General features: G+C 39.7%; 1 long non-coding RNA gene across 1 annotated transcript; it reads right to left on the bottom strand.

The window, feature by feature from the left end:
* Nucleotides 1-1,936: 1,936 nt before the first annotated feature.
* On the bottom strand, nucleotides 1,937-19,611 carry LOC144986926 (uncharacterized). The gene is made up of 4 exons (XR_013650810.1): nucleotides 19,316-19,611; nucleotides 19,075-19,186; nucleotides 18,476-18,605; nucleotides 1,937-2,083 (listed from the first exon to the last, which is right to left on the bottom strand). It is a non-coding gene; the product is annotated as an uncharacterized LOC144986926 (long non-coding RNA).
* Between the last annotated feature and the right edge of the window lie 5,079 nt (nucleotides 19,612-24,690).

Below are 24,690 nucleotides of genomic sequence, written 5' to 3'. Positions count from 1 at the left end.
TAGGTTACCGCTAAAATAAAACCCAGGAGCTAGCAAAATGAGTAAAAGACAAACGTCTTTGGAAAGTTTCTTTGCCAAGGGCAAAATGCCCAGCCAGGAGAAAAAAGAGGAGCCTTTGACTCCCCCCAAAAAAGGAAAGCTATTTAATAGACAGTACTTCTTTTTTGCACCATGAGTGTGGGAAGGGGAGAGGATTTTGACACCTGTGCGATGTACAATGTCATGTGCGTCAGAATAAAAGCTCAGAGTTCGCCTTGCAACATCTCTGTTCCTCCTTCATCAAAGCGTTACTACAATAATCGTTCGCCAGATCTCAAAGACCGGTCGGTGGAAATTTAGTCTGACAATATACCGGTCCGTGGCGTTAAAAAGGTTGGGGACCACTGCTTTAGAGGCCACGTATCAAACTTTTGACAATCCTACAAAGGACAGTGTTTCGTAAAGAGGCATACAACAAGATCTGCAACGATAAAGGACGATCTGATAGTTTCTAAAAGCAGGATCACTTCGGTGAAAGTGATTGTCCAGGATATACTTGTTCAAGGATTTATATATTTAGCACAGATTTCTGTTGCCATCTGCATTTTTATTTTAGGGGGTTATTGTGCATTTAAAATGTCCAGAATTGGATTTCAATTTAAAACTGGTTCGTTTTCTGTTCTGATTCTTCTGAATGAATCTGCTGTGAAAACACGCAGCTGCTTCTGCTTGTTGGATTGTTTGTTTTTTTGTTGAAAGTTTTTGAGAATTTGGTTTGCAGTAGAAATTTTTGCTACTTCTTGGAATATAGGTTTTGTGATTGTTAAATTAAATGTGTACAACTGTAATAGACATCTAAAAGGTTAAAGATGGCTATATCTTTCTGAAGACTAACAGAGTAACGAAATGGAGTTGTCTGTGATGTCCAGGAGACATCTACAATAGATGCATATTAGTTATCTAACAGACATCTTGTGCCCGGTGGGACGATGAGACTCGTGTTGTTTGCTTTTATCAGCTTCAAGAATTTTAAGTACCTAAAAGACGTTTAAACCGTAAATCTTACAACTGCGTAAAGATTATGCCGTCGCTTCAATCGGCTCTAAATTCCGAAGTCTTTGATGGCAGTTTTGTCGCAGTTCATGTTTTAAAACCGTGTTCCCCGGACTTCAAACGTGGTAATGATGTCAGTGTTAACAGGAGGTCAGGGGGTCAGGCTTGACATCGCGCTGCTGAAGTGGAGGGGAAGACTTCACAGGTCCGGGGCAAAGACAAGGCAATCTGGAGACTGCACGGATTGCAAAACGCCAAACATGCCTCTGCTCCAGATGTCGGCAAAAATGTGTCATTGCACTGTCACAGAGCTAGCGAGGACGGCAACCTTTTTCATCCTGAGTAACATCCTGTGAGCTGCATTTTCTGATTATGTGAAACACTTTTACAAACACTAAGCTGTGAAATTCTGTGCTCCTTGGGTTTCCTACTTTTTTTTGTGTGCACTTTTCTTCATTACCTTGTTGGTATAAATCCAAACCTCGTCTTCAAGGGAAATAAAACCTAAATGGGCTCCAAGTTGGGTTAAAAACTAAGTTTCAGTAAACATCGGCTGAAGTTTAAGGTCTGGAGATGAATGCACGTCAATCAAATGTTGTAATAGTTTATAGCTGTTTTTAAGTGTGTGTGTGTGTGTGTGTGTTTTTTTTTTGGCTCATTCAGCCTCACTGTTCCATATGTTTATTCATTTTTTATTTAACTTTACCTTATACTTCCAACTTACGCTATTGTCCAAATTTCTTAATACAATTGAGAGAGGATTTGTTATAAATGTACTCAGTTACATTTTCTCAAATTAAAATGTTGTAATAATTATTTTTTTTAGTGAATAGTTCTTTTTACTTGTATTTGAGCAGAGCTCTAACTAAAAACCGATTACTCTAAGCAACATTGGGTTGTTTTCTTTATTTTTTTCTGTATAAAAACTTGTTTGTTGATCTTCTCGAGCTTGATGAAAATCCCAAATGGTTCATTGATTGAACAGACATTTATCCGGACATGGAGTTCTTCCTCATCTGCCTCTTTTCATGCCCCAACAATGCCGTCAGAACTGTGAAACAAAACACAGAAAACCTTAATGTACCCTTATTACACAGTGTTCTCACAGAGAATAATAAACAAAAAACACAAATAATAAGGTGCACAACACACAAAAATAGACCCATTAATCTGTCACCTAGCTTTCACAGAGTCTCGGACAGCAAACGATAAAATCATGAGATCCATACCTCGATGGCCGCATTAACTCAAGCATACATTTCACAGGTATGACACTTGCAGACATCGCGTCACTACAGGACCTCATGAGGCTCATTCCAGTGCGGTACGCTGGCATGACGTCACCCATAGCAACGATGTAATCCCAGGCAAAACTAGAAATAAGTCCCTCAGTTCTTACAAAGCTTTTATCAGATTAACACCAATATGTACTACTATCTATAGTCTGTAAAATATGACTTTATAATCTCAAATGATTATTTTATAACTCTAAACATAATATAAACAAAAATACACATTAGAGTTGCCTTTGAAGGCAGCTATATTTTTACAATTCATTTATTTTTGTTGGCTAAAACCTCACTAAAAGAACGAAAACAAGAACAAGTTCCCTGTATTTGGTTGTTATCAAAATTTAAAATATTTGAAATAAAGGAATTTGTGCGTCTATTTTTGTTATCTGTCTGATTCCTTACTTAAATGATCTGGACTGAACTGGACTTCAACAATCGTGAATCATTTGGAATTAATCGTATTTTAATGATCACAATTAACGTTGTGTCGTCAAATTTGTGTTTTTTTTTTAGAAGAAAATCTCATCAGTTACTTGGAGGTTTTTAAAAGATGTAAAATAAAAAAAATAAAAAAAAATAAGACATAATCAGATTTCCTATTTCTTTCCCACCTAAAAGATACAGTTTTATTCTTACTTTAGCAGTAGCTGGACTTCTACTTCTTCTTTGAAGTAATACTACTCTCACTTGAGTAGTTTTTGGGCCTCTGGTCATAGACTAATTGCTCACCTGCTCTGAGCAGCCTTTGAGCGCTAAACTAATTTAGAGGTGGAAAATAGTTGATGAACGTTTAAATGAATCAGCTGTGTGAACACAAAGTGACAAATCATGTGCGTTTCTGCATAAGTGAAAGGTTTTTCAAAGCACACACAGAAAATAGGGATCTGCAATGTCAACGAGGATCTGATAAGTTTCGTGGGGCTTTCGTTGTTGAGTGTCTCTGCTTTTATCTTCCACCACTGCTCAGCTTCTCTTATCATGTGCGGCAGTGCAGGTTGGAATTCCAGCCTTTGATAATTGTCTCTCAATCTTTGGCTACCCAAGCAGAGTTTCAGTGATGTTGATTGTAAAAGCGTTTCACAAACAGACTCACCAGCCTCACTCTTGATTCACACAATTTTCTTCAACCCTGGCATGGTAGCTACTGGGTATATCTTATTTATCCCTCGCATTAAAGTGGAATTTGAAGGCAGATACATCTTCGATGTCACTTAAAGGACAACAATTGCATTTATCAAATGTACAATAAGTGTAATATTTGCTAATTGGATTCCTCATCCCTTGTTTTAGGAGAAAACAGGTAAAAACTAAAAGGTAAAAACTGCAATATTATGCTGCTAAATAAAATCACACCAACACACAGTACTGAATATCTTTTTACAGAAGAATTTAGAGAAATAATGACTTATAGTTGTGTAAAATTAAAAGTAAAATCTAGCTGGTGAAATTCAGGATTTTGATAGAAAAACCTCCGCTGTGATACTCAAATGTTGTCCATGTGCATTGAAAAATATGTGGCCACATAAAACATTAGATTATGATGACTCTAGAGAGCATTTTATCATTTTCACTTTTCTGAGACTGAACTTGTTTCATTTTTCTTATTGAAACTAACTGAAACATTTTAATTCAAGTAGCTGGGATCCACTAAGCAAATAAAAGCGGAAACAAACATCTAAAGAAAAAGTAAAAAAAAAAATCATCAAAAGTAGTAAGAAAAAATATGAACTTCAAACTAAATAAAATGAATTTATGTAACATTCAGTCTAAATAATGATAACTGAACATATTTTTTAGCCTTTTTTAGCCTTGTTGCTACAGTGGAGCATTGACTCTATATCTTACTTGCAATGTGCGGAAGACATGGATGATGAATTTAAAAAATCAGGCTGATTTATTCTGTAGAGCCCTACAAAAATCATCAGTAGTCACGTCTCCATGTCTGGGTTCATTAGACCATACAGAGACTCAAAGTATGGTGAGATAAACCATCTACTGCAGGAGCTGCGTCTGAATGATGGATACTTTCAGCGATACTTCTGTCTCTCTCTGTGACCCAGTTTGATGACTTGCTGTCACGCAGAAGAGGAGGGAAAAGCATAAATAAAATGAAAGGAAGTCTTTATTTTTGTCTCTATGCAATTAAGTAATATATCATAAAGTTCGGGGCGAGAGCAAGTGGCAGCGGCGAGCTTTTCCACCATGTTGGTTTTGGACTCCACCCGCTGATCACAAGATCAACACGTCACAGGCCCAAAAATGACTTCCTGATTGGTTGATGCAACTCTTCGCACAACTTTTAGATGTTCAAACTTGTGGGGCAAATCAAAATTTTCACCACTGCAGCAGTGTTTGGTATGAACGCAGCTTAAGATGAGCTGAAAAATAAAAGTATGTATTTTAGATAAACATCAATGATGGCTAAATCCTAATGAAAGGGCGCACATTTTGCGATTTTTGCAAAAGTCCAGAAACATTTTGATGTGAGTTTTATCACAAAGATCACAGGAGCTGGGACTTTTGACAGATTTTTAATACATTGGGTGAATTGAATGAATTAAACTGGGTCTCTGAAGTCTGATCACGAGGGCTGTTTAATTTCAGTTCTTGAAAAGATTCAGCCAGTAGTGAGCAGACTTACAGCATATATGTTTGTTGAATTCAGATAGAGGAGAAGAAGAAATAAGGAGAAAAACACAATCCACCGTTCAGGAAAGTCGTAGCTTTGCACGCTGACAGAAAGTCACGACTCCAGCTGAGAGAACCGTTCTTCAGCAGCCTGAGATCTATGCCGATTGCAGAAATCTGCTGGGCAGCACAGAGGCCTGACAGACCAGCAGTGAAATTCAGTCGACAAACAGGTGGAGGTGAAAACAGTCCTCTGGAGGTAGACCAGGCCAGTGAAATCATTTGGTTGACAGAGCAGTCGAAGCCAAAGCCCCTCCACTGCCAGAACCTCAGCAGGCTCTAATATGATGAGGTGAGCATCTTTTTTTATTTTTTATTTTTTTTAAATAACACAAGTTAGAAGATGATCCAAGAGAACACAACACTAAGACAAAGGTCAGGTAAGGTTTGGAGGTCTGAGTAATCACAAAAAGACCTAAACATCTGACAGGAACAGTTTCTTCTAAATTTGCTGCATCTGCGCCGTTTTGAGATTCTAAAATGCATTGAGCTTTTAAAAAAATTAGCTAATACCCTTTTTTCCTGAAATATTTTGCGAAATGTTAGCCCATTAAAGATTAGCTCATTAAATTTCTAACAGTAAAAAGCATATATAAAAATGCATAGACAAAACTGTTTTATTTCTCAATGTAGCTCCAGTAAAACAACTTTTTTCCCACAAAAAACAGAGTTTCTTTTGTATAAAATTTAAGGGTGGATCATAAAGATTTATTGTTTTGTTTTAACTTCAAACTTAAGATAGCAGTCACTGTCAGAATTGAAACCTATAAAGGCTCCCTGTAAATTAAATCTACTGACATCAGGCCCGGAGGAATGCTCCACGAGTGTGAGGTAAAGCTCCTCTGCAATAATGCCAAAAGAAAGCAGAGGCAACGGTTGACCTTGTCCTTCTTTGCTGTTGGTCTGCGGGTTTGGGCCAGGGACAGGAACTCCCTGTACAGACACAGTGTCTGCGACTGCAAAAACGGCTCCACAGTAGAACACTTTGTTCACTGCCACCAAGGAAAACCCTAGACAACAAAAACATACACAGGCAGGGAAAAAAATGCACATATGAGAGCGGCCGTCTTTTTTTCTCTCCAAAAATCGTTTTTCTTGGCTTTGAGTTGTAAATAATAGTCCCCAAAGTAGGAGAAAAATTCATAGCACTTTGCAAAAACACTTTGTCATGCAATTTAGTTGTTCGCAACCTATAAATCTGAAATCATAGCAAGTGAATTGTTAAATAAAGTTACATGCGAGTCTGATTTTTTTTAAAAAGTGAAAAATTTGAGTCAAACTCACTGACTGTGTTTGAGAACTGGACTTAGTGACCCCTCCCCCTCTGGCTTTCCAAACAGGCAGTACGCGCTTGTTCCAAAAAAGCCGAAATCCCATAGACTTCAACAGAGAAATAAACAGCTGTTACTCAGTCATTCAGTCAGTGCCAGTTACAAACTGACCAATCAGATGCCTCAGTAAAAGTATGTGGTTTCACTTCCAACGTTTGAAGCATTTGTTTAAAAAACCTGTCCTGAACACGCTTTCAAGTGGTAGGGGTGTGGACTTCCAACAATCTCATTCCTGATTGGTGAGTGGTTGCCATAGAAATCTCGACTCGGACCGATCACCGTTTACTGACAATTTCTGGTTCAAACATGGCAACGTCTGTATTGTGAAAAAAGTGGTGACGGAATATCCTTGGAACCGGCAGCAAGTCCTTTAGTACGGGTGACTTCACAGTCAGTCGGTCCACATTTCATATACAGTCAATGGTCAAACTAGCCAAAGACAATGAGAACATGTTGTTGTTCGCTTTTCAGCATATCCCCACAGGGGTCACCACGGCAAATCAGCATTCACATTTGGTTTGACAGAGATTTTTACGCCTGATACCCTTCCAGACACAACCCTGTATGTTGCCTGGGCTGGGGAACGGCACAAGGAAACACAGACCCGGGCTCCCCTGAGGCTACATAGTTAGACAGTAGCGTGAAGGGTCTTGCCTAAGGACCCACAGTGGATTCAGCTCATCGTGCGCCCCTGGGAAGCTAACCCTGGTTTCCCATGCCCCAGTCCTACATGCAGCCAACTAAGTCATCAACAAGCACAAAACTGTCATTTTTCGTGAGTTGCTTGAATAATTTATGTTCCGAGTGCATATACAGTGGAACAAATGTCTAAACACAGCTTGTTTGGTATGCTAACAACACATGGATGCTTTGACTCCTTGTGCACAAGCATTTCTCAATCACTTTCAATCTGGCTGACCATCATCACTGGCAAATAGTGTAACTTCAATCAATGTGGCCCAAAAACTGATAGGTTATCCAATTATGTGCACTGATGCATTTCCTGTGAAGCTGGAACATTTCTCCTGACCTTTTCTTGATAGAAATGAAATTTTCTCCCCCTCAGGCTAAACAAAACCTCAAAGCGCCCCACCCTTTGAGTGAGTCATGCTGGGATAGTCCAACAAGCCTACGCAATGATGAATCCAGAGACATTATTCCTGGAGAAGAGCAGTTTAGAAATCCTCCACAGCTCTCCGACATGTCACCTGACCCTTTTCTAAAGCAGCATGTCTTAAGGCTTTGCGGAGGTGTTGACCCGGGGCGGAGGGCCTTTGCATCTCTTTGCTCCCGGTCTCAGGGCAGGTTATCTCTCCCTGGAGCAAGCCGCCACGCGCCTGTTGCACCTGATTGTCTCCCTGGCACATTCCAGGCAGGAGAGGCTGACGAGTCGGGACAGCACACCCAGACAGTGATACACTTGTTCAGCAGCCACAGGTGTAGCTTTTCTCTTTCTCTTAAGTCCTCCTGAGGTATTAAGAGTTGTGGAGGAGTAAAAGTATTTTGAAAGTAAGACAGAGCACAAGACAAATGACTTTTTCTTTTTTCATAAAGCACCAACAACAAAAGACAGCCTTTTCAACATTACAGTTTGATTGAACTTATGATTCTCTGGGATAAAATAAAAAAAAGTAATATAAAAGACTCTCTGTTTCAACATAACCTCAGACTTTGTTTAGTCTTGAATTTAACTATAAAAACAGGAGATAAAAAACTGTGGGTTCTACATTAAAAAACATTCTTTTTACTTTCCATCGCAGCTTACAGCCTTCGTTTTACAGGGGCTGTGATCTATACCCTATGATTAATAGCATGACTCAACAGTTTATGAACCATGCTGAAGAAAAGACAGACGTAAAAGTCCAACTCTCAGGCATTGAGCAAACAGCATCATTATGTTTGCAAAAATATATTTATAAATGTCGTAGACAGAGTACCTATATATTATCGTCTTAATACAAATGAGAAAAATGTTATAAAGTTCAGAAGAAGAACGATTAGATTCTCATCCATGTTGGTTTTGGACTCCCCCACTGATCATGTCATCAAAGCATCAGGGGCCAAAGATGACTCCCTGATTGGTTGACGCAACATAAATTCTTCACCAAAGTTCAGATATTTAAACTATATCAACATCGCGACACACCCAAAATGCGCTGCTGCCAGACCGCCATACCGAATCACACCCGACATGCAAAACGCAATGCAGGACCACTGACCAGGTCTGTACTTGGACTAAACATTTAAACTCCATGTCCCTGATGCACAAATCACATTCAGTGTGAACGTAGTTTTTTACTTGCGCTTAAAAAAATAGCGTCATATTACTTTGAGCCTTTTAGGAATGGACCATCTTTTAAAAACAATGGAACCATGTTTAGAAGTTTGTTCAACAAACTTTTTCTGTGTTTAGTGAGTTTGCCTGAACAACTGGAGTGAGACGTTAGATCTCATAAAAGTTCAGCTTGATTAGCATGTTACTTCAGGATTGTTTAACTCCAGGCCTCAAAGCCCAGCTTGATTCTGTTTTTTTAGAAACCTAGCCCTACTTAATCCTGATTAACTGATGAGAAGCTACAATGGCAGGTTAGTTGGAAAATATATCGAACACTGACCCTTGAGGCCTGGAGTTTGACACCAGTGCCTTACATAATTGTCTTTTTGCAGATGACACTGTCTTGTTTGTATTAGTTAAGTAGGTCTGTCAATTCACTTTCTTGATTCCCGTCAATGCAATGGGGTTGTTTATGGTATGCCATAGGAGTGACAACAAACAGTTCAGAGTCGTAAAACTTAAACTCTTAATGGGAACTCGGAAAATATCAAAAATCCAATAATACAATACTGTAACGAATGTTAGAAAAATGTGAAGATTACACTTGTCTCAAAGGTAAAGATTTTGAGTTTCTTCACCACCAGCCCCTCTGTGACACACAGAGCAGTTTCTTAATTTAATTCCCACCTCACAAGCAGAACGATGATCTTTTGATCTTGAACAGCTTGTATCTCAGATTTTAATATTCTCCCTTCGTCTATGCAGATCCACCATAAACTCATCCAGAGAATTCTAATGTCATGAGTCTATTGAGACGGCAGAGAAGGATGATTCGCCATCCTGAAGACCAGAGGCGTGCTGATGATGCAACGACCAGCAGATGTGAAGGAAAACAGATAAAGGACAAGGAATTCAAAATAACATCTGTTTGGGCATGCATCTGGGATTCGTCATAGGCAAAGACGCATTGTTCTTTGACTTTTGCGAGTGATGTACTTTTACCAAGACCCCTCAGTTTATAGTGATTGGATTGGGAAAAAAAACCTGACATCAGATTGCAGGACTTGGCCATTCCATTCTGATTACAAAAGCTTTATGCAATGGTAACGAGAAGGCTACACTTTGAGTTTTTCATAAGCAATTTCATCAAACACTGAGCACTAGCTGAGAGGAGACAATTCAACACTTCTCCAAGAGCAAAAATGAAAACGTCAGAGCCAAAAGGAACAGGCAATGGAGGTCAGGCAGCCACTTTTCCCTGCCCTGCTTGTGGTCTGAGAGTGAGACACTGAGATTGACAAAACAGAGCTGAGTAAGAGGATGCAGGAGGGGGTGGATACAGGCCGGGACCTGCTCCAGCATTAAGTTATGCCTTTGTAAGGAAGAAGCACTTGCCTATGGCAGGTGCAAGCAGAAGACGTGATGATCTCTTTAGAGAAGTACCCATCCTATCGAGCTGTCGGGACAAGTTGGACGGCTCAGTCACCTCCCTCCTCTGAAAAACCAAGCACATCCCCACACAACAGCATGCACTTCTGAAGCGGACGCAGGAACTGGAAAATCCCAGCGCTTGAATGTAAAATTATAGGATTGTTGTGATGCTTGTCATGGAGGCTAATGTAGACAATAATATATCATAACAGCAATTACAGTTACCAGGGATTGTCCCTTTTATGTTTCTCCTTAAAAGGCCCTAAAAGCATTAACAGATTAAAATAAACGCATACATCATCTAGAGTGTTCAGATGTTTTATTTAGAGCTGAAATTGTTTGCTTTCACGGGAGTGGAATAATCCTTCAGCTAGACTTTAAAAGACCACATAATAACCTAAAAAACTTAGGAAGCCTTCCAGTGGAAGATTTCCCTTTTCCAGACAATAGTTTTGTAGAAACTTTAGGTGCTTGCCTGATCATTACAGTGTTCACACCATGTGAGAGAAATGATTAAAACCCCAGCTTCTCCGTTGTTTACCCCACAGAGACACCTGTAGCTACACAGTATCACGAACAAATGTACGGTTGCAGGTCTGACCATGTCATGTGGGATTCCTGTCTGCGTGGTAGAGCAGTAATGGCTTGCATGTGGGAAAAATGCGAATAACAAGGTTCAGCGTATGAAAATGAAGAATCTCCTGACAGAGACGTGACTTGCCATGCGCTCAAAACATTTTCTTTTTTTTTTTTGCAGGAGTGGGAATGGAAGGCCCGAGGCAATCTTTTTTTCTTTTTCTTTTTTTTCTTTTTAGGATGCAGAGATTTACCATGCAAACTTATTTTTGACAAACTGCAGAGAAGAGGGGGGAGCTTCTTGTCTGAGGTGGCGTTAAACTGTTTATCTAAATTCCATATCAGAATGTTTGCAGCTTGATCTGAGCTGTGACATTTGAGATTCAGAGCTTGTTTCAGCCTGTATTTAAAAAGAGAAAGACGTGCACACAGGAGCGCACAGCGGGGAGGGATAATGTGAGAGATTTTCAGCCCTGCTGCTCATTTAGAAAATCCTAAATCAGGCCAATGTCCAAAAACACAAACTCAAAAGAGCTAAAATGATCACTTAAAGCCATTCCCATTCACTGCTATTACAGTTGTATATTATTCTTAATAACGAGCCGAGAGCACACAATGATAGAGATCTAGGAAGATGTGATTTTGCAGCAATTATCCCCCCCGGACCCCCTGAAGGAGAGAAGGCTTCTGACAATGAGGGCAGAGTAAGCAAAATTATCTTCCTTCCCTGCTCTGTTTGCTCTGCTTGAATGAATGGCACATCCACCACCTTGGTGGTGTCAGAATAGATTAGCACCACAGTCCCTCTCTGTATTTTCTCAAAATAAAATCCTCTTGAAAGCGGCGGATGTCACTCCATCTCCAGAGACAATCTGAAATCTCACGAGTGAGAAATATACCTGCACAAATAGAGGAGTTTAAACTGAAATTGAGTTGCTGAAGAAGAATTACCTGACCTCAGAACATATCTTAAATCATATTCCATCTTTTTCTTGGGCAGAAGTAAAAAAATATATTAAAAAAATACGCCTCATTTTGTATGCAGTCAAAAAGTCATGACAGAAAATCTTTTGAAACAGGTGAAGCCTGCTTGGCTACAGATTGCTGAACATTAAACTTTGAGGACAGGTTCAGACATTTCTAAATCATCCTAAAAGAATCATCACTTTTGCCTTTAGCTATAATCACTGCCCAGGGCTGCTGGAAAAAGGAAAGCTTTTCAGTGTTTTCTCTCCCCGGATCTCACAAAACAACAGGAAGTTCCTCAGCGAGAGCCCAAAGGTTAAGAGTTCACAGCCCCACAAACCAGCAGACTTGCTTTCTGACAAAACATTTCTTCACTCAGATTAGGAAACACAACAATTAAAAAGGTTCATATATATGGTTTTGGCCCCAAAAAAGTAGATGAGTCAAATGAACAATAGCAATTCCTCAGTCTTGCCTGACTATTGTCTCATTTACAATGAGGCCAAACACAGAGCTCCGGAGTGAAGGCCATAGCTACAAATGATGAGAGGTACACACTTGTCCTGTTTTCATGCAGAACACATATTGACAATCTAAAGGAATTCACTGTCACGCTCCATCTCCTTTCTTCTGCCTAACAGCTGAGGGGGCAGCAACTTCTCTGACGCACTGACAGGTGATCTCATTACTCATGTTAGTTGTCTCTCCTTCTAAGCGAAGACAACTAACAGAATGTTTTGAGAAGCAGCACGCTCAAAGTCATCAAGAGAATGTTATTGTCTCCATTTTTTTATCTGCGCCCACTTTCCGTGTTCTGAAATGATTCATACTACGACGTGAAGTCTTTATCAGGGCTCGTCCAGAATTTTCAGTTCCTCGGTTTACCACCATGGACGACCTTTAGGTTTCTTATTTCCAAAACCATCTGTAGATGAATGTGCATGCGAACACCTTAAAAATAAGTCTCGAAAAGGCTGGGAGTCGCAATTATTGTTTGTGTCTCCCATTGCTGTGTCAACACAGCAGAAATCAGGGCAGATTTGAGCAGCCTAAAATCTCTGTCCACACGATGACGCTAAAAATTACTCAGTTAGAGCTCAGATCTTTCCAGAGTTTAGAGAAATGTCTCTGTTCAGAAACTAAATCTACATTTAAGGATGAATGACAGGCATAAAAGACAGAACGTGTGCTCTTCTTTGACAATATGTTAGCAAAAGTGACAAACAACGCACTGCAAATTATTTGATATTTGCAAAGATTTCAATCCTTGCTTTTAGACATTCAAGATATTTCATCATTTTTAAGTTGTTTTGTCTTGTCTTTGCTCTACACCTTTCCACACTTTTCTCCAAATCAACGCAGTTTAGAATTTTGTCTACAGAGCTAGGATGTGGAAATAAGGAAACTATTAATAAGCTGAGCCAAAATCTATATCTATACTCTTGACACAAGAAAAACTTGATTTAAGACTCAAAAAAACTCAAATTGCTTTATTTAAAAAATGTTTATAAGACATCTAAACGCATTTTATTAACGTTATTTCATAACATGGAGACACCAACAAGGATTTAATATGAGCCAACTTGTACTAAGATTGTCCTTTTGTTCACGTGTTCTTCAAAAATGAGCTGTTAAACTAGTTTTTTTGTCAATTTAATCCAAATAAACTACAATAAGGTTAATAAAAGCTAAAACAAAATACAAACCATTTGCTTAGAACTAGCAACTAATACTTATCATTGCGCTGTATAACATTCACTTAGAAGTTTTTAAGCATATTTAACTATTTTGGAATGCTTGTGTGGAACTCCTTGTTTCTAGATTTTAACACCTCATAAGATTTCTTGCTAAGTAAAAATGACTTGCTGCATGGACTGATCATTTACCATTTTCTAGTGATCTCTTCTTAAGATTTGTGTTCTTTTTCTGTTTGTTGGCTACTTCTTTTTGCAGCGTGTGAACAGAATGTCACATTTGCACTTGTTTTTACTCATAATGAGGAAGGAATCGTGGGTGGTCATCTCACCAACCTTAATACAAGTTCTCTCATGGTTAAAAAAAAATTACCATAAATGCTGGAATATCCTCCAATAATCTTTTTATTTTTCAACCACATTGTAACCCGAATATTTTGACTCTTGAACTGATAAAAAAAACATCAGTCTCAGTTGTGGAGGACCCTCAGCAAAAACCCTCAACTGTGGAGAGTCTTTCTTCGAAAGATCCACTCAGATGAAAATGGTGTTTTTAACATGTTATTGTAGCATTTTTCTGATGATGGGGGAATATAGGAAATTAAGCCTGAAACTATGTTTCTGATTATTTCCCTATTCAAGTTGCTGTAAACAGAGAGCTTTCAGGAATGGGATGGGGAAAGGAGGGTGGTTCCACCCACAACTGAAAGCTAAATCTCTAATGAACTCCTGCCGCTCTGCAGAGACTATAGGTCCTAGAAAATGACAAGTTTGTTTTTGTTTGTTTGTGGGCTAGAAACAGAATAATTTTAAAATAAAAAGACCACTGGTAGCAGTTTTAAAAAAGCTTATAAACTGATTGGAGTGGGTCTTTCAAAATGTGTACTGGATTATCAAAATAGATTGCCTAACAGCCCCAAACCTTTGCCAAAGGTATGCATGTATGGATGCAGGGCATACTTGAGATCCTAATGCCTCATTGCTTTCCATATAAATGAATCATAGCCAACCGAGCATCAAGAATGTTTGCTCTTTTCCACCTTCATCCCAGCTGAGCAAAACTATTATTTTCCCTTCTTTTTCCCCAAACAAACCTGTTTGTTAAAGCTGCAACTTTCATCTAGAAAAATATGAATTAGCCCCTCTTGCAAAGATAATTTCAAGAAGGAAAGACGCTAAAATGAGTTTGACCATCTGATAGCTGATGTATTCTCTTTCTTATGAGCAGAATTCAATAGAGAAGACTTTGCAGTTAATACCCAAACCTTAACATTTTTTCAAAGTACATTTCTGTGTAAGAACAAAGGAATGTCACAATTTATGGAAGCTGATTTACGTCACAAAGAAGAATACTTGTTTTTCATCTGACTTATTCATACAGCTGTGTGCACAAGCACAACATGAATATTTCTTCCTTCTAATCCACGCTTTCCGTATGATGACAGGAATGAAAAAAAAAAGATTTTGTTGAATGGTTTGAACTTCTCACAGGAGCCAGACAGACGTCATTGTTTTTTCTCTGTGAGCTCTTAAGAAGTATCAGCTGTCATTCATGGTAAGGATGGAGAAGTACATTTTTAGCAGATCAGGCTCTTTCTCTCCTCTTTGATTCCAATACCTTCAGCTTCATAATCCCCTCTGCCTTCTCTTTTCATCTGTTAGTCTCATTGATCACTGCAGCCACTGAGATACAGACAACAGGTGTGATCATCATCTCAATGCCTCTCCGACTGTATGTGTGTGTGGTCTGAGAACACACTCAAATGAATGTTGGCATAAAAATCTATTTTCTTCTATATTTTATAGCTGCTCAAATACTTTCCAGAGCTCCTCTTGTATCGATTTTAAACACAATTTGAACTCTTTTTAATAATCAAATGAGTTGAACTCTTGCAAGAGGAAGTGCTGGAGGCTAAAGCTGGGGGCATTTGTGTACACATGTTTATGTGTGCATGTGCCTGCATGAATGACTGTGAGTGTTTGTGTCAACCATAGCATAATGATAGACTGACAGCACCACCCCAAGCAAGGAGAAAAGGCCTGCATTCCTGGGCTGAAGCAGAGAGGCAGATGCTGCAGGTCAGAACTTGCAGCCTGCCGTCACCACTGAGTGAATATTTTCAGAACTAGTAGATAGAGATCATCACTTACAGACAAAATGCTGTGATTTTTTTCTGTGCTTTTGCTCAGCATAATATTGCTAAATCTACATTCTGGTTTAAATATATACATATATATATATACGTATGTCAGTGCTTTTAAAGGCAACCATTGAAGTAAAAACCGTATTTCTTTATTATCTTTGGTAGATTGATTTCACTGTAAGTCCGGGAAGTACTTTCCTAATATGGATTTCTTACATATCGAAAGCATTTCTTATGTTTTTTCTAAAGATTCGAATAAAATAAAAGAACAAATGTGATTTGCCGTTATAAAAATGGCAATTATCATGCACTCACGTTACCTGCACCTGTTACTCCAATCTGACACACCTGCCTCCTGAACAGGGTCCAGCTGGTTGATCACATAAAACCCCACATCAGGCTGCACCGAAACCGGTTAAGGATTCTTTATTTAACCCCACAGTCCTATATGGGAATAGTTCATAGCTCCCTGATGGTCCAATGCCTTCTAGTTTTACTTCCTTTCTATGTCTAAAGAGAGCTTGAACTATAAAGGAACTACCCTGAATTCCCATTCAACGTGATCTAACAGAAAATGTTCCCAGTAATAATAATACTTTCCCCTGGCTTTAATGCTCTAACCTTTTCCATTTGCTCCTAATTGAAGCATTAATCAAATCGACTTTCCCAGACTGTAAGTGGAAGGGCTGTTGATCACGGATCAGTGTGTTTTAGATGGAGCGCAGATGACTGCATGTCTTGTGTGGTGGGAAGGAGGAGGATTCGCTCCACCTACAGGATTAGACTGGATATGACAGGGAGCATCTCCCATCAAGCGTGGCAGATCAGCTCAGCCTGCTGTGATGGATCCTTTCGACTTGACTTAATAAAAGGAGTATTTGGCTGCTGTGGTTTCCCTCAGTCATGTGTCCGCCTCACTGACTCCCTTTTCTTATTCACTTCTGCTCTGCAGCATCTTTGCCCTGCTTTGTTTTAAGAACCTTTCTGTTCTTTTCTTTAAAAAACTTTTGAAAAAGGCTTTGAGAAAGTTTTCCTCTCGTTTGTTATGATTGATCGTGTTTGCCCCCAATGACTTAAGGTCTGAAAGATTTCCGCAACAAAGCCTTGATTTTTTTTGTATTTTATTAATTTTTTATCTTAAAGATTTTACTTGAAAAAGAAAGTAGGATGCGATAAAAAAGGGGTCAACTTAAGATAAGATAACATAAGATAAGACAAAGATACTTCATTGATCCCAGCTTGGGAAATTAGGTTTTTGCAGCGACTGCATACAGGCTCAATACAGACAAACACCTCATTACAGGTTGTCAGATTGTTTTTTTTCTATATTTTCCAACAGAAGTGCTTCACTAAAAACAATTATTTACCAAGAAACGTAATGAAAACAAACCAAAATCAAAGCCACCTATTACCTCCATCGCCGCCCCCTTTTGACCGGCCTTCACTGATTGAGCGACTGCTAGACACCCCTCACTCTCACCCTCTACCCCAGCCACCCTGGTCAGAGCTGCATGTGACAAATTCATGGAAAAAAACACTTCTTCCAAAATGGAAACTTTTATTGTTAGTTTAATCTCCATAGCAACCATTTAATCTTTTTGGTCGTCTCATGGTGACGAACAGGTTTATGTCATTTGTAGAAGCATCAGTAAAAACAAACTGGATTTCCTTGGTAACGGAAGTTTTAATGCTTACTCCGCCCACAATCCTAACGTGTTCCCATTGTATGTTATTTTATTTCGGTCAGCTTGAGCCAATGAATTATGTGTTACCTTTTCACTATATTTTGATATAAAATGTGCTAACAACAGGGATTGCCACATTTACAAGCTCACCACTGTAATCTGTGACTTGTATAACGCCAACATTTTTCCCCAAACAGCTTTCCTACATTCGAGGAGTTCAGAAGCAGTACATCGAAATCCTTAGGAGGAGTTTAAAGTCCCACTCCAATCATCTTTTCATTTATTTTGAAAGCGTTCCCAGTCATTTTTTAGTAATGATTAAAGGAAAAATTAAGTTTGTGGCCCTTCGATTGTAGATTTTTCTAGATAACATCTACAGGATTTTTCAAACTGGATTTCTCGTCTGCTCCGGATTCACGACAATTTCAAACAAGAAATGCTCGGAAACAAAATTTTATTCTTAATTGTCTTTATAAATGTCCTTCATCATACAAAAAATGCTACAAGACTGTGTTAAAAATAAACAATACACCATTTTGGTGCGCTTTTGAGTGTGTGGAAGGGGCACATTTTTGTTTAAAGGCCCAGTCAGAAAGAAAAATTGCGAAAACAATCTGGTCCTTGCTGTTCAGGACGGTCGCGGGCCATAAAAATAGGTTTAATTGTGATCCAAAGCTAAATGAACTCACTTTAAAGTGTAACAACAAAGTTATGACCAACACAGCATGTGTGGATGGAGACAGAATTCAACGCTGTCATTAAAAAAAATGAAACAGTTGATATAAGGTTGTGGTATTTCCCCGTCTTTTTGTCATTTGTTCCCATACCTAAGTATCTCCACAGATCAAGCTGAGCTCAAGAGTTCTAACGTTTCTGTGTACCACATTTAAGCCAAACGGGTGTCCAGCGAGTATAAGTCATTCTAATTTAGTGGGAAAATTAAACGTATAAATCTCTCTGACCTCAACAGTTCAAATCCTGGATGCCAAAAGCAGAAGTTTTTCCTGTGACAATGATGCAAACCCTTTTGAGGACAACAGTTGCTACAGATCTGAGCTTCCAGCTGTTCTCTGTGGAATAATTTGGCCTAGATGTCTTTATGTTGTCATCTCTCCAATGAGGAAAACTTGTGTCTGAATTTTTAGAGATTTACAAAAAGCAACAATGTCAGAGTTGTTTGTTTTTGAGCTGACAATAATTACGGAATAAAATAGTGAATAAATATCTAAATACTGTCCAGCAGAAGCATTTTTAAGGCTGAATCAGAAGCAGTTTAGGCTCTGGTTGAGAGTGATTTGGACTTTTCGCACTTAAACAATTTATGAACGACTTTTTGGGAAAAGAGATTCATCAGATTTTACCTCCAGCCAGCAAAGACACTGCCGGATGTGGCAGAAGCACAGGGAAGTCCCATGGTTGCACCTGATGAAACGACAACTTGTTGCCACCAGCTGGAGCAGAGCAGCAGCGCAGAATCACCTGCAGGAACACCTGGATCCAAACAGACAGGTGTGCTGATCAGAGCGTGCATCGTGCACAAACGCACAGACATGTCTTTAGAGGGTCACATGACGCGAGGAATAACCAGGGGAAATGTATCTGCTGTCTACAGAGGTGGTGTTTGTTCTCAAACCAATGCTGGGTTTTTAATTAAGGAGCATCTCTCCTCAGCTGTGTTTAGCGACTCAGTGTGAAACTGATGAGCATGGCAGCATCCTGAAAACAATTAGCATGAAGCACAGCAGACTTCGCCCGGCATGTGACTGGAAATGGTTGAAAAGGCAAAGTAAGAGACCTGCTGAGCACCGCAAGCAAAGATTCACATGGTATGTGGAGACGAGAGGGCAGAGGATGGGGGAAAACATTGGGAAGGAGGATGCAATAACTCTAGACCAAGGTTCTGCAGCCTTTTACTCTAAAGCTATGGACACGCGCATCTGACGCGAGTTTAAGAACTCACAAAACATGCATTCTCAAATGTGCATGTAGCCTCTGATGTTCGCACTGGTTAAGCAGGAAGGGGCTTCTTCTTCATCGTCTTTTTCCACTGTTAACTAGCCCATGTCCGCCACCTAAAGTTGGAAGAGGATTGGTGTGAAATAACTCTGTGGTGTCAATCTTGTCACAGCTCTATTTCAAAATATAAAAGATTTGGTGTCATGTAATTCTGGACGTGTTACGGGGAATGGTAGGGGACGTACCCAGGCGCAGAGAGGAGAGGAGGCAGGAGGTTGCAGGGGAAACAAGGGCTTTAATATAAACAAAAGACTATTAACCAAAACCACTGCATACGGCAGGCTAGAAACTCGAAACCAGGGAACAACACTATATGGACCAGCACAGGTGGAAGGGAAAGACAGGACTTAAATACAAGCAAGACAATGATACACAGGTGGAAACAATCAGGACAGAGGAGAACCAAGGTAAAACTCACAACCAAGGTCTAAAACAGGAACCTTTCAAAATAAAACAGGAAGTTAACTCAAAACATCACAGAAAATCAAAAAACCAAACATAAAGAACTGAAACCGTTACAGGCCGGGCACAAACTATAAAAAAATAAAAGCAGCTGAACATTGTTGTGTAGCAGAAAATAAAAACCAATGCTTTAATTTATTCTAATTATAAACTGCTCTGGTAGTAGACTAACCCTTAACATCAATGTGCTTTGTTTTTCTGCAGTGTGGTAAAGCACTCAATGCCTCTTGGCAGAAACACAAAGTTTTATTGCTGTCTAGTTTTTAGTTTAAACAACGTATTACACCAAATAAGCAGCAAAACTTACTAGTACCTTTTCAGTCAGATGTAATGACCTTTTTTAAAACAATACATTTTTAATGTCTTGAGGAGTCCTTTACCTTAAAAACAACTTATTTTGAGCAATACATCTGATAAAACAAGTTTTGTTTTTCAGTTTTTTACACAATACTTTCATTTAGGGAAGTGGTGTTATTTCAAGAAATAGACTTGCTTAATTTTATGGAAACTGGAAAGTTCGATTAAACTTATAGAATAGAACAAATCCATTTAACAACAGCAGCACAGACGTTTAAGAGTAAACATTCATTTACATATCATTTTTAAGGCTTAAAATAGCATACATTTGGGGGAGGGAGTGATATTATTACCAAATAATAGAGCAGTAGACCTAAATATGACGGTTCATAGCTGATTTAAATAATTAATTTTGTCCTAAAAGGCCAGAAAATCACAATTGATTTTTAAATATCTGATTAAGACAAAATTACAGCAGATTCTTTCACTAATAATGAAAAAGGTTCTTGTAATATACAACTAGTTTGAGAAGGTTATTTTTTTCCAGGCAGAAAAGGGCAGCTTCTTTTCATTATTGTAGGATAACCTCAATTTAAAAATCAGAACTAAACAAACCTATGATTTTTTTAGATTGTTGGCATTTTTCTTCAAAGCCAAAGATTCCACTAGAGGGACTCTGTGCTAGAATGACACCTTTCAAAATTATTGATGTAAATAATACAGTAACTGAGCTTAATGTTTTTTTTTTTTTTTTTGGAATTATATTGTTGTGATAAAGTGACAGGTTCCTTGGAAGAAACTATGAAACATTCTGCCGGGATTCTGACAAATATTAATGTACCCAGCAGATGTTTTTTGAAAGAAATTAGGAAAATTAGAGACGCCTTAAATAACACAAATGAACATATTCGCATTAATTTACGAGCATTTGATGTATGCTTAATTAGGGCGTACTTCTCAAAAGCCTGTCCAAGGATTAGTTTTAAAGATACCGGTAAATGACATAAGCGTTTCTTTTTACCAGCTGTTGCATCAACACAGACGGCCGTTCTATGATTAATATTTATAGCAGGTTTGCTGCTGCAAGTCATGAGTGTCATGTCTTCATCAAACATCGTATACGATCCTTTTTTCCTCCCTGAGCAGGTTCTTGTGGACGACGTTCAATGTTCAGCTGTGAACATTAAAAAAACCTGGACTCCAGTGGGATATGTATGGTATCAGTAAGTGGTGTTTTTATTTGCTTTAGATCCGAACCTGTTAGTTTACAAGAAAAACAGAAACAAATGATTGTCAATTTCTAAATAAGTTTAAAAAAAATATGTATATATATATATATATATATGTATATATATATATATATATATATATATATATATATATATATATATATATATATATATATATATATATATATATATATATATATATATATATATATATATATATATATGTATTTTTTTATAAATATATATATAAAAAAAACGCCCCTCTCACCCTCCGCGGGTGGTTTCTCCTCCAAGCTCGGGTCCTCTACCAGAGGCCTGGGAGCTTGAGGGTCCTGCGCAGTATCTTAGCTGTTCCTAGCACTGCGCTTTTCTGGACTGAGAGGTCTGAGGTCTTTCCAGGTATCTGTTGTAGCCACTCCTCCAGCTTGGGGGTTACTGCCCCGAGTGCTCCAATTACCACTGGCACCACTGTCACCTTCACTTTCCAGGCTTTCTCCAGTTCTTCTCTGAGTCCCTGGTATTTCTCCAGTTTCTCATGTTCCTTCTTCCTGATGTTCCCATCGCTTGGCACTGCCACATCCACCACAACGTCTTTCCTCTGTTCTTTATCCACCACTACAATGTCTGGTTGGTTCGCCATTACCATCCTATCAGTCTGGATCTGGAAGTCCCACAGGATCTTTGCCTTCTCATTCTCTACCACCTTCGGAGGTGTTTCCCATTTTGACCTTGGGGTTTCCAGTTCATATTCTGCACACATGTTCCTGTATATTATTCCAGCCACTTGATTGTGGCGCTCCATGTATGCTTTCCCTGCCAGCATCTTACACCCTGCAGTTATGTGCTGGATTGTTTCAGGCGCTTCTTTGCACAGCCTACACCTTGGGTCTTGTCTGGTGTGGTAGATCTGAGCCTCTATTGCTCTGGTGCTCAGGGCTTGTTCCTGGGCTGCCAACATGAGCGCATCGGTGCTGTCCTGTAGGCCAGCCCTTTCTAGCCATTGGTAGGACTTCTTGATATCAGCCACTTCAGAAATGGTCCGGTGGTACATCCCATGCAGGGGTTTGTCCTCCCATGAGGATCTGTCCTCCACCACTGTATCCTCTGCTCTCCATTGCCTGAGACATTCACTGAGCACACTGTCAGTTGGGGCCTTGAGCTTGATGTATTCATGGATCTTGGATGTTTCATCCTGGATAGTGGCTTCTACGCTCACTAGTCCTCGGCCTCCTTCCTTGCGGCTAGCATACAGTCTCAGGGTGCTGGATTTGGGATGGAACCCTCCATGCATGGTGAGGAGCTTTCGTGTTTTAACATCCGAGGTCTGTATCTCTTCCTTTGGCCATCTTATTATTCCTGCAGGGTATCTGATAACGGGCCTGAAAGACAAGATATATATATATATATATATACATACATACATACATACATACATACATACATACATATATATATATATATATAAATATATACATACATACATACACACATACATACATACATACATACATACATATATACATACATACATACATACATACATACATACATACATACATACATACATACATACATACATACATACATACATACATACATACATACATACATACATACATACATACATATATATATATATTAATATACAGGCTGTTCGCAACTCAACCTGCGAAAATGAACAGAATCCAGTAACCATCACAGTGGCAGACATCCCAGAAAGAGTCTCAGGTATGAAGAACTGGACAGCACCGGGCCCTGACATGATACATGCCTACTGGCTAAAGAAACTCACCACACTCCACGAGCGCCTGGCAAACACACCTGCTAAGAGATGGGACTTACCCCGAATGGCTAACGGAAGGGCGAACGATCCTGATCCAGAAGGATCCCTTCAAAGGGTGCAGTCCCATCCAACTACCGGCCAATAACCTGTCTCTCCACAACATGGAAGGTCATGTCAGGCATCATTGCAACCAAGATAAATAGGCACATGGATCAATTCATGAGTAACACAGAGAAGGGCATTGGTAGAGACTCCAGAGCAGCCAAACACCAACTCCTGGTCGACAGAACAGTCGCTCAAGACTATAAGTCACGACACACAAACCTGTGCACAGCCTGGATTGATTACAAGAAGGCCTTTGACTCAATTCCACACACATGGATTGCTGAATGCTTGGAGCTGTACAACGGGAATGCCACTTGCACAAGAGTCCATCAAATATGGGGTATACCAAGGTGACGCTCTGTCCCCACAGCTGTTCTGCATAGGTCTGAACCCCCTCAGCCAAATAATCAACAAGACTGGCTATGGATACCGACTCAGAAATGGGGCCAACATCAGTCACCTCCTCTACATGGATGACATCAAGCTATATGCTAAGAGCGAGTGTGACATTGACTCCCTGATCCACACCACCAGGATCTACAGTACTGACATTGGGATGTCATTCGGGCTCGAGAAATGCAGCCGGATGGTGACAAAGAGAGGCAAGGTAGTCCACACAGGTGGGGTCTCACTCCCTGAAGAAAGAATAGCAGACATCGAGGACAGTTACAAGTACCTTGGAATTCCGCAGGCAAATGGCAACCTGGAGCAGGCAACAAGGAAAGCTGCAACAGCTAAATACCTCCAACGGGTAAGGCAAGTCCTGAGAAGCCAGTTCAATGGCAAAAATAAGACCCGGGCAATAAACAGCTACGCACTGCCAGTTATCAGATACCCTGCAGGAATAATAAGATGGCCAAAGGAAGAGATACAGACCTAGATGTTAAAACACGAAAGCTCCTCACCATGCATTGAGGGTTCCATCCCAAATCCAGCACCCTGAGACTGTATGCTAGCCGCAAGGAAGGAGGCCAAGGACTAGTGAGCGTAGAAGCCACTATCCAGGATGAAACATCCAAGATGCATGATTACATCAAGCTCAAGGCCCCAACTGACAGTGTGCTCAGTGAATCCTCATGGGAGGACAAACCCCTGCATGGGATGTACCACCGGACCATAACTGAAGTGGCTGATATCAAGAAGTCCTACCAATGGCTAGAAACGGCTGGCCTACAGGACAGCACTGAAGCGCTCATCCTGGCAGCCCAGGAACAAGCCCTGAGCACCAGAGCAATAGAGGCTCAGATCTACCACACCAGACAAGACCCAAGGTGTAGGCTGTGCAAAGAAGCGCCTGAAACAATCCAGCACATAACTGCAGGGTGTAAGATGCTGGCAGGGAAAGCATACATGGAGTGCCACAATCCAGTGGCTGGAATAATATACAGGAACATGTGTGCAGAATATGGACTGGAAACCCCAAGGTCAAAATGGGAAACACCTCCAAAGGTGGTAGAAAATGAGAGGGCAAAGATCCTGTGGGACTTCCAGATCCAGACTAGTAGGATGGTAATGGCGAACCAACCAGACATTGTAGTGGTGGATAAAGAACAGAGGAAAGCCGTTGTGGTGGATTTGGCAGTGCCAACCGATGGGAATATCAGGAAGAAGGAACATGAGAAACTGGAGAAATACCAGGGACTCAGAGAAGAACTGGAGAAAGCATGGAAAGTGAAGGTGACAG

This window comes from Oryzias latipes, chromosome 17, assembly GCF_053564925.1.
Source record: "Oryzias latipes strain Hd-rR chromosome 17, Olatipes_Hd-rR_3.1".
NCBI lineage: Eukaryota > Metazoa > Chordata > Actinopteri > Beloniformes > Adrianichthyidae > Oryzias > Oryzias latipes.
Note: the sequence above shows the minus strand (reverse complement) of the source record. Positions and strands in the feature narration are given on the sequence as shown.